General features: G+C 39.9%; 1 protein-coding gene across 1 annotated transcript in view; it reads left to right on the top strand.

Moving 5' to 3' along the window:
• The first annotated feature begins 769 nt into the window (after positions 1-769).
• Positions 770-14446, top strand: part of lrrc3b (leucine rich repeat containing 3B) — a 30732-nt gene continuing 17055 nt past the window's right edge. The window contains exon 1 of the mRNA XM_026156338.2: positions 770-909. The gene's annotated coding sequence lies outside the window, so the exon portion shown is untranslated. The remainder of the gene's footprint in view (positions 910-14446) is intronic.

The following is a 14446-nucleotide window of genomic DNA, read 5'->3' as shown; positions in this document are numbered from 1 at the left end:
ATAAGCACTTATCTCCTGGGAACCTTTAATGCCTGGAGAAGTCCTGGCAGTCAGTTTAATAGTCATTAAAGTGTCTGGATCAAGAGGTGGACCTCTAGACTGACAATATTCACTTCAGAGAAAAACCCAACAATGTAATGAGCAAGCACTTTGGCGACAGTGGGAAGGAAAAACCAGGAACACAAGCTTTCACTAATCACAGCGTTGTTTTCCTGCTGAGTTTCTGACTTTCAGACTCGCACCCATTTCCCCTTCACCCAACAGAGCCTGTCCATCTTTTATATACAGTTTTTTCTGACTTCCTCATGGTGCCATTGTTTCACTGTTACTGTGAAGACGTGACAGAAAAATCATGGCATAGTACCTGGGATTACTGTACTTGTGAAATACTTTCTGGAACTGAAGCTACTGATAAAAGTGCAACTGGAACATCAAAATGAAAAACAAACACAAGAACAAATAGGACAATCTCCAAATGTGACACAGTCCAAACAATAGTAATCTTGAATATAGCAGCCTGCTCAAATAAATGAATTTTGTAAAGACAAAACATTTAAGAATGTAAAAATATGGCAATGAAAACATTCAATGGGTTACAGAGAAAGTGATTTTAATATATGGTTCATCTGTCTCCTGTAGTGCCTGGTCATCAACATTTTATACTGAAAGGTGAGACCGGTAGTGGGACCGCCTGTGTCACCCTGTAGCTTCACACAGCAGCCCCTCCCTTTACCCCATTCATTCCTGTGCAGTGTTTTATACTGAAAGGTATAAGATGCTAATTCACACAGCGATTTGTACACGCGTGAGCGGGCAGCAGAGCAGAGACTGCGCTCTCAGCCTGTAATCAGCTTCATGCGATCCGGACTTTCCGCTCCAGCAGTTTCTACAGCCGATGACTGACTGCAGGTGAGCAGACTTGTGTCGCCTGTTGCTCCTGTGTCCGTCTCCGCTGTGTTACGTGCGGACTACCCGTCCTCAGTCAAGGCCGCTGCTTTCATCAATGTTTGCATGGAAAAGAAATGTTTCTTTTTTTAATGTATGATTACTGTGTGATGTTATATAAAACCGCCTGTGTGCTTGTAGTCTTATCTTACAATTCGATTATGAAAGCTTTGAATTGGTGTAGGCAGTTCAGGTAGGGTGATGCGTGATATTTTCACAAGGAACGTCGTGCCAGACGCCATTAAAAAAATAGACTTTAATGTTTATTCTTGTAATTATCTGGGCAGCTTTGCGCATTAAAGTTCATTCGCACGCCATTCAAGAGTAGCGACACCACACATTCATTCGGCTTTCGAGAAAATAGCGAGAAGCTGTTTATTTTTTTGCATAATTTCAACTTTATTCCGGCTAAACCCGCAATTTGCTGCGATCTTTTCTGGGTACACGCACCTCGGATGGCGGTAGCTGTCGTCTATCAGTATTAAAGTTCAAATAATTAGTAAATAACCGCTGCTGAGTCTGGTGTGCGTCGACTTATGCTAATATCTCGCTGATGGATCTATTGCACGGTTATTCGTTTGCAAAAACCAGGCAGCGTAAAGTTGGGTAAAGATGGGTTTGGAATATTCAGTTAAATCAAACGGGAGAAACGACAAGCTGAGAGCTTTCAATGTATGCAGCAGTTCAAGCGTTTTTACGCGCATGGCAACAGCTGGATCTTACTGGGATTGTGTATCTCAGACTGCAGGTGTATATATATATATATATATATATATATATATATATATATATATATATAGATATATAGATATATATATATATATATATATATATATATATATATATCATACACATATATGTATGTATGTATATATATATATGTGTATGTATATATATGTATGTATGTATATATATATATATGTATGTATATATATGTATGTATATATATGTATGTGTATGTATATATATGTATGTGTATGTATATATACATATATATATGTGTGTATGTATATATATATATGTATGTATATATACATATATATATGTATATATATATATATATATATATATATATATATATACACACACATATATGTATATATGTGTGTATATGTGTATATATGTGTGTGTGTGTGTGTGTGTGTGTGTGTGTGTATTACTCATATCTGGGTAGTCCCCTAATCATTAGTAGAGACACAATCTCATATCATAATGTCAGCTGCAAGCTTTAGACATGTGACATGAGTAACTTTAAAGTAGTCACTTTTGCATTGCCCCTGTGGGGTGTGCCCCCTCTGTGGGGTGCACTGGGTTGTTTATCACGTGGGTTGTTAATGAATCATTACAGTGCAGTGAGGAATTTTGTTGATATTAAACATCTGAGATGTTCGTTTAGCTTTGGTCAATATATGGAAATGTTAGTGCGGTGAAGGATGATCCAAAATACGTACACAGAGAGGCAGGTGGAGTTGAACAGGGGAACCCTTTATTGGGCTGTATGACAGAGACAGTATGGCAATAACATCTCACTCTGACAACAGAAGGATATCACTTTAAAGGAAACGCCTGGCAACAAAATGAGACACAGATGAACAGAATGTAACTGATGAGACAGGTGTAAGCAAACCTAACACAGCTGAACCAAATGAAAATCCGAAAATTGAGAGTAAGACCCACAGGCTTGATAAAAACCTCTACGCTAGACAGAGACTAGAGGAAAGAAACACAGAGACAGGGAGAAAGCTGACACAAAATTTAATTCAGACCTGAGAACTAGAAGCAAAGTTAGTTATACTGAAGAACTAGAAATTAATTTGCTTCGCAAACCCAAGATCAAACAGGAACCTACAAAAACTCAGAACCAACAGTCAACACCCATTAAGGTCCATGGGCTGTTGAGGGGAGGAGGTAATTTATGATGTTCATGTGTCAGAATAATTTTCCATATTGTTGTTTTAGTATTAAAAGCTCAGCCAGTCTTAGTAATTAAAAACAACTTTAGAAAACTGAAGGTAATAGTTTTGATTTGAATCAGTTTTTCATTAGCAAGCTAAAGCCATGTGATGGCCAGGTTAGGTTTTCTCTAGGTCATCTGGGGATCTCCGGATGTTTCTGAACAATAAAAAAGGAAGAAACTGAGATTCTGGGTCAGATTCTCTGTGTTGCTAGATCAACACTAGCAACCTGTAAATGTAAAGAAGGTTTCTTCACCTGCACGATCGAGTAAGCATCGAGATGAAGAGCAGTTCAGAGTCAACTTTGATATTAATGCAATTTATTAATTCATTTTTGTTCTCACGTGTTTTCCTTGACTTGCTCACTATTGTTATATCTGTTGGAAAATCTTGCACAAAAAGACTTGTGTTTTAGAATATATACTTAGAATATATATATTTAGAATATATGTCTGGGCTTTTTAATCGTATCAATGATAAATCAGTTCAAATTACTGTCACTGAGTTAAATATGTCCTTTATAAGGGCTACGTTAAAAAGCACTGCAGGTTCCTTTATTTCACTGCTCATACATAGAATAATTCACCATAATCATCATTGGTTCAAATTCATGGTTTAAATACAACAGTTTAGTTTAGAGCTGGTGCCTAAACTAATATCTGTATCTGAACTAAAGAAGTTATACATGAAGATGTGAAAAAAGTAAAAATTTTTACTGAAATCCAGCTGACAACTACAGGGACATATAGGGTAGTCCCAAACTGTCACAGGGTAGTTGATGGTTGATTACTTTTTTGTTACAGTTAATTGTATTCTAATTTTTGCGTCATAACTTTTGCACTGTCCACTTCCTGCTGTGACAAAACAAATTTCCCACGTGTGGGACTAATAAAGGTTATCTTATCTTATCTTATCAAAAATGAATATGATACCAATATTTAATCAGCACCTGAAGCTTCAATTGAATGAATTAGTGGTTATTAAAAGATGTTTCAATGACAAGCGTTTCATGCAAGAGTAAAAAGTAGGGGTGCAACGATACACAAAATTCACGGTTCGGTTCGATACTTTGGTGTCACGGTTCGATATTTTTTCGATACAAAAAATGTTAATGCCTTTTTAATTTTTCATTTATTAAAATTATAAATATATATTTTAACTCAAAAGTACAGTTTTTAAATTTAATGTTGCTGAAACAAAAAAGTAATAAAAAAAAAACTATCTGATGGAGGAATCACTCATCTTTGGAAAAGAGAGTTTATTACAGAGAAATGGCTCTTTCAAAATAAAAGCTATACTATACGCTTCTTCTGGGCTATATTCTCAGCAGCATATTAAACATATCAGGTCCCCATAAGGAGAATCCTGTGCTAACGGCTGTCTAAATGACTCGGGTAAAGTTTGTAGCATGCCTGCTTGTTGTTTTTGTCTTTGCACTAGGATGCTGTCGGAGTAAATGTGCAGTCATATTCGTTGTGTTCCCACTAGTGCTGTCAGCGTTAATCTGAAATGACGTTAACACCACAACACGGCAAATCTCCGTTAACGAGCTACCGCGGATCGCCCCGTGCGTGGGGCTGGACGGCCAACACGTTAACGAGCTAACTGCGCTAACACACTAGCTCCCACCCATGTAATTGAGCATTGCGTGGCACATCCAACATACTGTTTTACTTTAGTCCATGACGCGCTTACCTTCAGGGTCATACGTCACATGAAAACCAAAATAGTTCCAAACGCCAGATCTGAATGAGGGTGGGGGAGGCTCAATTTGACATGTTGCAACTAGCTTAGCTTCTGTCTTGCTAGCTTGCCCTGCGCTCAGTGGATCTGCGCTCGACAGTGCAGCCTAGGCGGAGTAGTCGAGCGCAGATCCACTGAGCGCTCAACACAGACAGCATAGTCAGAAGGAAAGTTGATAAAATAAATTAAAAATTTTGCATTGTTTGATACCGAACCGAAAGCACTGTATCGAACGGTTCAATATCGATACGAGTATCGTTGCACCCCTAGTAAAAAGTGTGACAGCAAACCCCAGTCTATCCTAGTTCATAATTACAATAATGTATTTATTGCATTTTGCTGATTAATTTGCACTGGCTAAGAATATTTGGCAAATTTTTAAAAGGTTTTAAGAAAAGACTTCCTTAAATGTAAAAATACATTTGAAAAATCTCAAATACAGTGAAGTCAAATAAAACGAGGTAAACTTGCATAAAATAAAATAATTTGCACACTGTCTTTTTTTGGGTGGAGGTTTGTATTAAAAGTAAGAGGGAAAAAGAGTTCTGATATCTACAAGCTGTGGCAATGTGTGCTTGGTGTGAAGTCAAACTAGTGAATGAGTGAATTAGTATGTGTAAGTATTCAAAAGAGCAAGTGGAGGCTGCACTGACACAGAACATAGAACAACAGAACAGTTTGTCCTGTGATTTGATGCAGTTTTGTGCTCCTGAAAACAGACATGATGGTGATGTTGTAGATGTTAATAATTAAAGGTAGTAATAATTCAGTGTGAAACCCAACAGCTCCAGGTCTTTAGCTCAGTTTTACTGGCCTGTGGACCTTTTTTTTGTTTCACTTTAAATCTGAAAAATGATGTTACATATGCTAGTCAAGGACACCCCACCCCCCCTTTAGATGAACCCCTGCTTGTTGCAGGTATTATGTGATAGAACAGTGAACCAGCTGTCCTCAGGAAGCAGCCTAATTTAAACATGGTATGTCAACAGTTGGTCATTAATAATGTAGTCTTAGTCTTACTGTAGATACTGTGGATGGAGCAGCTCCAAAGTTCTCTTTTCGTCGTGTCGCAGTTTGTTAAACAGATGGTTTGATGAAGGACTCAAAACACCTTTTTTGCCACTAAAGGTTCGAATGGTGATGACAGGAACAGGCGTTTGTTAGGGCAGGGAAATATGGCCAAAAATATTTATCACGATATACATTTGAAAATTTGTGCTAACGATATAAGTGACGATATAATTGACACGAGACAAAATTCTTTACAACTCCACAACTTTATTAGTGCAAAAAAACCCCATCAATGTATTTTCACTTAAACAAGCAGCTGTTTGTTGCATTAAAGTTTTATAAAAATGTAACAGTGCAAATGCAAATTCCTTGCTGACAGTTTAACCAAAAGGCATTTCCAGTGGAAACTGGCCGACACATCCTCAGCATAACCATGTATAATATCCACAGAACTTAAAAAGAGGTCATACACACACAACACAGCAATATTATGTTGAAGCACAGTACGTATCACTCCGCGAGGCTCCGCCTACGATAGCCGTAATGCTCCGACAATCCATCAAGCGGTGCGACTTCGTGGCTTAGCAAAGTCGTACTGAAACATTTGACAGATTTTCGAGCGCCGTGCACATAAAATCGATTCCAGGTCAGTAAACACAACCAGAGTTCATACATAAGACACACGGGATTATAAGGAGCTCTGTCGACTTTCAGAAAAATCAAAGGATTGATTTTAAGTGCGCCGTATTTTCCAAACAATACACAACGGCCCGCTAGCATGCTCTACCAAAAATAGTGCTTTGTTGTGTATCTGACGGGCGAAAGCTAGACCAGTTCCAGTGAACCATTTTTACAAACCAGTTCTGGTTCATCGGTTTCATTCAACGATCCACTTTCGCCCTCCTCATTTCCGTCGCCGCCATGGTTTTTCTGCCATGTTCGTATGAAAACAAAGGCTCTGCACATGTGCGTTTTACCCATATTCTATCGCCATATTTCATTTTCATTTCTTGGTAACGGCTCCGCTTCTCTGCTCTTCGCGGATGTTGTGTAGACAGACAACATCATCGTCAATGCTCCTGTTGTGTTATCAGTTTTTACAAACTGGGTTTGATGTTTTTAATCATTTTGTAGATGAGGCCTAACGAGCGTAGTACCGGTTTAGACTGCCAAGCTGGCACATGTGGTGATTTAAACCCATTTCGACAGGCTGTGCACACATTTACTCACTGACATTCAAACTCTAAAGTCTGTGATTCTTAAATTTTGCAGATTTCATAGAAATCTCTTCTTTTCTATGTTAAGCCCAACATCAGTTCCATGAGAAAGCAGACTTCCCTGTGTAAAAGCCCCTCACGTATACAGGCACACCGCTCTTCCTCCTCCCTGCTCTGCTTCATCACGTGAATAACCAGCAAGACCAGAAGGCATTGTGCAGACACATACAGACTGCAGTAAGTGGCACACAGAGAAAAGAGCGTGAAGTTATTTTTACTGCTTTAATTTAAAAGGTTGCAAACTGTGATGTGTGTAAAGAGTATCTGCTACCGTGGCAACCGATTTTTTCACAGATACAAAACACGTACGTATACGGGAGCCATGACTGACGTGTAAAATCCATCTTCAGCTAATGTTCATTTTAAAAGTGCAGTTGGACTGATTACCTATACACTCTATTCAGACATTCAAATAATATATACAGCTGAAAGTTGTTTAATGAATTATTTTATTGGAAATAAAAACATATCTCAAACCTGAAATAAAAATAGATAATTGTAATAACTTTGTGTTAGCTGTGAAAGCAGCACTAGAATAAAATTCAACTTAGTTTCATGTATATAGTGCTAAATTACAGCAAACCCCAACAGTCGGACACCCCCGTGAGCGTTGGCGACAGAAAGAAACCTCTGGTGGAATCAGGCTGGGTAAGGGCCTGCCATCTGTCACGACAGGTTGGGGATGATAAGAGGGCAACGCTGTGGAAGAGAGAGAGGAATAATAACTAATGATTCAATGCAAAGTTGTGTACGAATATATGGAGAGTGAAAAGAGCAGAGTAAAGAAGAAACACTCACTGGCCCATGGAAGCCCACAGAAGGCCGGGTTCAGGGTCACCTTCATCAAACAGAAAGTTAACTCATAATCTTAAAAGTAGAGAGCAGACAGGCGGCCTGTCTCCTGCATCTGGCACAGAAAACGAACTGCTGTTCAGAGAAGAAGCCAGTTCCAAGAAATCAAGAAATTCATTAGTGACAGTAATCATATTTCTGCTTTTCTACATATTTGGCAAGAAACCTGGTAAATAAATACTAGAATCAGTCCTGGTTTTTAACATAAACATAATCAGCTAATTATCCAGTCTTTTAATAGTCATGAAAATATGTTCAGATCTAGCGTATTGATGATGCATTCGCCTCATAAATCACGACTCACTGCTCTCCCAAACATGGCCGTGCATAGGCTTCCCTTATATGTTAAAAGTATCTTTATCTCTGATACTGTCCTTGTATTTACTTGCTATCAGATTGATACCAAATTTTGAAGTATCGCACTCCATTAACAGAGAATCAGAGTTCAACCACTGTGGTTGCAAATGTGACCTCATTTCTCGATGGTGCGACTAAAAAGATTCTAAGTGGCATCGGTGTGACCAGCTGTTTGAGTGAAGAAAGTCTCCGTGTGGTCAACAACAGACAAACACACATTATGCCCATATCGTGGTCTAAACCAATCAGAGATAGTCAGGGGTGGGACCTCTGATTGGCCGTGGTCCAGATATTCCTGTCAGCCTACATGTATGTATGTTTGAAAGCGGATAGACAGGTGAGTAGTAGGGGTGGGTTTCAAGAATCGATTTTCCGATTAGAATTGATTTTAGCTTGAATAATGCGACATTGATTCATTAAATCCTGAATCGATTGTCCATCCATCCATCCATCCAGCCATCTTCATCCGCTTTATCCGGGGCCGGGTCGCGGGGGCAGCAGCCTAAGCAAAGAGGCCCAGACCTCCCTCTCCCCAGCCACCTCCTCCAGCTTATCCGGGGGAACACCAAGGCGTTCCCAGGCCAGCCGAGAGATATAATCTCTCCAGCGTGTCCTGGGTCTGCCCCGGGGCCTCCTCCCGGTGGGACATGCCCGGAACACCTCACCCAGGAGGCGCCCAGGAGGCATCCTTGTCAGATGCCCGAACCACCTCAGCTGGCTCCTTTCGATGTGGAGCAGCAGCGGCTCTACTCTGAGCCCCTCCCGGATGGCCGAACTTCTCACCCTATCTCTAAGGGAGAGGCCAGCCACCCTTTGGAGGGAGCTCAATCGATTGTATTAAATGTATTTTGCCAGAAACGCCAGAAGCTCACAAAACTATTTAAACAACCACCAAACAGCCAAAACAGTAAATGAGAGCACCACACAAAGACATGAACACAAAGTGTGGACGTCGGGGCTGAAAGCCGACAGCTCAAACCAGAATGTACTTCAAGAACAGTTTCTCACCTCAAATCTGTGTTTTCTGCATTATTCGTTTGCTTGTCGCGCACCGGTCTGTTGTTGTGTACAGAGCTGACGGCCGCTGTTTGTTTTTCTTTTCCACAAAAATGACCTCCAACAAGAAAGCCTCATTTCTGCTGTTCAATACTGAAGAAATTTAAACTTTTTAAAATGATGCCAAATTGCAAAACGCTTAGCCGTGTCTCTAATCAAACCTCTGTAACACTTACTTCACTTCAGCAGCATTCACATGTTGATTCATGGTTTTGTTCAGTTTCTGTTCTACTGCAGAATATTTTTAAGGTTATCTGCTACAGAAAACCTGGCCAGGAAAATCTGCTTCATGTTTTTCTGTTTTATCCTCAGTTACTTTGACACAAAGGCCTCTGCTGTGATGTTTGCATCTCTGATGAAGTCTCACAAGTGTCAGTACTGATAAATGATCAGAATTATATTTCTGAATGTCTGAGTCAAAATTGAATCGAATCAGGACCTTGTGAACCGGAATCAAATGGATTATAGAAAGATACCCAGCCCTATGAGCAGCCTAGGCCTGACGGAAGTGGATGTAGCTGTGGGTAAAGAGAAAAGATGAAAAGAATGATCGGTAACTTTTGTTAAGTTAAGGCCTGATCCATCTAAAATTCAAAGTCAGTGCTCTGACATGGAGCCATCGACCTCTCTGGTCCAGAGACGGCATCACATAATGAGCCACACACGATCGACTCCGAGCCAGAGCCCAGTGAAAGTAAAACGGGGAAAGTTTATACATTTGGAACAGAGTGGCTTGAGCAGTCTCCCTGGCTAAGATAGAGTAAAGCTGACAACATGATGCACTGCATTTACTGTCGTGAGTGTGGAAAGACCACAGCCGCCAGTACTGCATTTGTGACTTGTGCTGATAAAGCACAGTGTATCCAGAACACATTATATGCTGCGATAAATGCACTGCCCAAGTGTCCCCTCTCCCCACGGCCTTTCAGCAGCAGGCAGCAGCAAACAGGTCGTCAGAGGAGCCGATGTGATGATTAAGTTTAACATTGTCTACAATATTACCAGCGTGCCAAAGCACTTTATGCACAAGCACTTTTTCAGTAACTTATCTTTCTTGTAGAAATGTGCTCCAAATAAAGAACTTTGTGTTGACAAGATTGTTAGTTAATCATTTACAAATCAATGTTGTCTGTATGGACAGCAATTTCCCCCCCAGAAAGTGCACGTGCCTGTGGTGTTAAGCGATGCGGTTGAACAATTTGGGTGCACCTAAGAAAAAGAGTTAGGCACACCAGTGGAACCGTGGCAAAAAGTTAGTCTAGAGCAGGGGTGCCCAATCCCGGTCCTCGAGAGCTACCGTCCTGCAGCTTTTAGATGCATCCCTACTCCAACACAGCTGAATCAAATGGTTTGATTACCTCTTCAGCATGCCATCGTGTTTGGCAAAGGCCTGATAACAAGCCATTCATTTGATTCAGCTGTGTTGGAGTAGGGATGCATCTAAAAGCTGCAGGATAGTAGCTCTCGAGGACTGGGATTGGGCAGCCCTGGTCTAGAGCTAGGGCTGCTCGATTATGGCAAAAATGATAATCACGATTATTTTCACTGAAATTGAGATCACGATTATTTGACGATATTTATTTAACCCTTTAAGACCTACTATAGAACCAAGTCCACCAGAGCTTATATTATTTTTTTACATGCTGTAGTGCCATTTGTGGGAGCATTTCAAGTTGCTATACATCAATACAACTGTTATAGCCCATATTTTAATAATATGTATGCATTAAGTCCATAGTAATTACATAAATTGCAAAAAAGTGCAATAAACTACAAAAAAATTGAAAATTGCTTTTGTTTTGTTTACATATATTTCTACTTGGAGAAATTTAAGAGGTTTATCCCTCAAAACTTTAAATACAATAAAGTTGCAAAAAATAGTTTACAACAACAGAAAATTTATTTTGAGTGTCTTCATAGTTTTATTTTGGAGATACAGCAATTTTTATATACTGCAGGAAAAACAAAAAACAATCCTATGATGCAAATTTGCAAAGAAAACAGCAGGTGCATCATTTCACTGTGGGAAGTGTTACGAACAGCTGACAGGATCGGCAAAGCCTGTTTCTGGAATATTATGTTTTTGTTCCTGCAAGCGCTTTTTATGCAATTTTTGCAAAGCTATATGTGGAACGAAATCGTGACCGAGGACAAGCTGATGGCATCAGATGTAAGTACAACTCCTCCGGTTTCATATGCAAAACAAATTATTGCGCTAGCTTACACGGTTCAGGTTCTACAGGGATTTAACAATAGTTACGCAAAACGGAGCGTGCTGCTCTGACCGGCTTTAAAGGGTTAACAATGACTTTAAAAAATAATATAAAATAGTGTGCAACACCACTGAAGTTTTTTTTTAAACTCTCTTTTCAACCAACGGCAGTCACTCTCCAAATAACTTCTGCTTAGCTTTCCGAGCTTCCCTCGGGTCCTCTTAATCAGCGGTCTCCAACCTTTTTTGCGCCACAGACGGTTTATGCCCGACAATATTTTCACGGACCGGCCTTTAAGGTGTCGCGGATAAATGAGGGAGGGGCTAATAATCGGCTCAGTCATTTTTAATGATCGTTGAAAGCCCAGATCGTAATCGTGATTAAAATTCGATTAATTGAGCAGCCCTATCTAGAGCCCTGCTATATCTTATACACCAATAGGATTGCCTTTCATATATTACTATTTGGGCTCAAATTTTGGGGGGTGTTTGAAGGGGCACAAAGATATCAAAAATAACTCCCCTCAAATTTCTTAAACCAAACGTAACAAGCCTGTTTGTGAAAATGGATTAGAAAGTACAGATATTTGGGTAAAAATATGAAAACTTGCTAGAAAGGATCATTGGAGGCCTTCTCCCACCCACCTCTATCGCAGTCAAAGCCCTGGGGGGGCCTGGGGCGATCGTGGCTCAAGAGTTGGGAGTTCGCTTTGTAATCGGAAGGTTGCCGGTTCGAGCCCCGGCTTGGACAGTCTCAGTCGTTGTGTCCTTGGGCAAGACACTTCACCCGTTGCCTACTTGTGGTGGTCAGAGGGCCCGGTGGCGCCAGTGTCCGGCAGCCTCGCCTCTGTCAGTGCGCCCCAGGGTGGCTGTGGCTACAATGTAGCTGCCATCACCAGTGTGTGAATGTGTGGATGACTGGTTGTGTAAAGTGCTTTGGGGTCCTTAGGGACTAGAAAAGCGCTACACAAATACAGGCCATTTAACAAAGACAAATACTGTATAAAGATTCAGATTCAAGATTCATGGTCTTTATCGTCAGTGCAACAATATACACAGTATACAGCGTACCGAGAGGCCGTTTCACCCCAAGCCCCCCATGGTGCATTATAGGTATATAAGAAATATATCTCCAAGAGATATCAAACTAGAAATTACAAATAAATAATAACTTGCTAAATTTAGGTAAAATTAAGAGCTTTAAAGGTACTGTATGTACGATACACAAAGACGGGACAGAGACAATACAAAGTGGATTGTGCAGTAGGTGTTGAATACCAGGTTGAGTTATGGTCAGGATATTGTAAAGACAGGATGAAGACATGTGCAAGATGCAAAATGTGCAAATATAATATAATTTGGATGTGTTCAGTAACTATGTGACTGAGTGTGCAAATAAGCATGTTGTTCCCAGGTCCAGTTTGTTGTGGATTTGTGGAAGTTTTTGTTGTTTTTGAGTCCTTTGGTGAATACTATATGGCACATATGTCAAAGTCAAGGACATTTATATCCGGCCCGCGAGATCATTTTATATAGATGTACTATTATTGTTATGCATGGCCCGGCGATATGAGGCGCTAATAACACACAAACTACAGATCCCATAATGCAGCGCTGCAGCCTCCTTGCTGAACGCTAGGCTAACTGGGAACATTTGCATCAATCAAGTCAAACTTCTGTTATTGCGAAGCTAGTCGCTCATAATGGTGGAGAGAAAAGTTGATTCTGAAAGCAGAGCCTTTCAGCACCGGTGGGAGGCTGAATATATGTTTACAGACATGCCGGTAAACCCGTGTGTTTTAGTAGTGGAGCTAATGTGGCTGTAATGAAGGAATTTAGTTTAAGACGGCACTACGAGACAAAACGTCAGGATAAGCTGAAAAACCTAAATGCAGAAACTACAGGAAGTAGAAGAGCTAAAGAAGAATCTGACATTTCAGCAGACTTTTTTCACCAGAGCAAAATCACAAAGTGAAGCTGTTGTGAACGCAAGTTTTATTGTAGCAGAGGAGCCAAATCAGCCCGGTACCACTCTGAAGAGCTGCAGGATGAAGCTGTGCGACGTCTTGTGTCCAGACAAAACGCAGATTTTGGCAAATGTGAGCCTGAGCAGAAATACGATTGCTGATCGGGTTTGTGAGATGGCCACTGATTTTTTAATTTTTTTTTGTGATTAATATTTTATTGTACTTTTAGAACACTACAGTCCACTGCAGAGACAGATTACATCACATAAAAAAACATCAGCATAGCAGCAGAACAAATTCAAATTCAAATTTTATTTGTCACGTACACAGTCATACACAGTACGATATGCAGTGAAATGCTTAGACAACTGCTCGTGACCTAAAGAAAACAAAAAAGGAAAAGGCTATGAATAAGATAGGAAATAAATATGAAAAATTAAAAAGGGTAAATTTAACTAGAAAGGAATAAAATATAAATTAAGGTTAAAAATGAAATAACTGTACAACACAAATTAGAATGAAGGGTAAATTTAACTGGGAAAGAATAAGATAAAATATATAAATTAAAGTTGAAAATAAAATAACTGTACAACAAAATACACAGTATAAAACTATATAAGAATGTATGAAGAAATATATATACACACACACACACACACACACACACACACAATAACAGCAGCTGTACAAGTATTAACTGGAAATGAAAAATATAGTGACCAGTGTTGTGCAATCAATCAATCAATCAATCAATCAATCAATCAATCAATCAATCAAAGCTTTATTCGTCACATGCAGGTTGCCCTGCAGTGAAATGGGACCCCCCCCGACCTTACACATATAGCACAAACATTACATGGGGATACAGGTCGGAGATTGGTAGAATCAAAGAAAAAACATTGAAATGTACACTACAGTGGGGAAAGTACAAGAGGAAAAAAGAGACCCCTACTCATGCTGTGCTTCCATGGTAGGACAGCATGAGAACAGGAAACAAAAAACTCCTTTGCACAAAAAAGCACATAAATGTCCACAGCACAACATTGTGAAGACATGACAAGCCACAGGGGT

The sequence above is a fragment of the Astatotilapia calliptera genome, chromosome 22 (genome assembly GCF_964374335.1).
Source record: "Astatotilapia calliptera chromosome 22, fAstCal68.1, whole genome shotgun sequence".
Lineage (NCBI taxonomy): Eukaryota > Metazoa > Chordata > Actinopteri > Cichliformes > Cichlidae > Astatotilapia > Astatotilapia calliptera.
The sequence above is the reverse complement of the archived record's forward strand: the minus strand, read 5'-3'. Positions and strand labels throughout refer to the sequence as shown.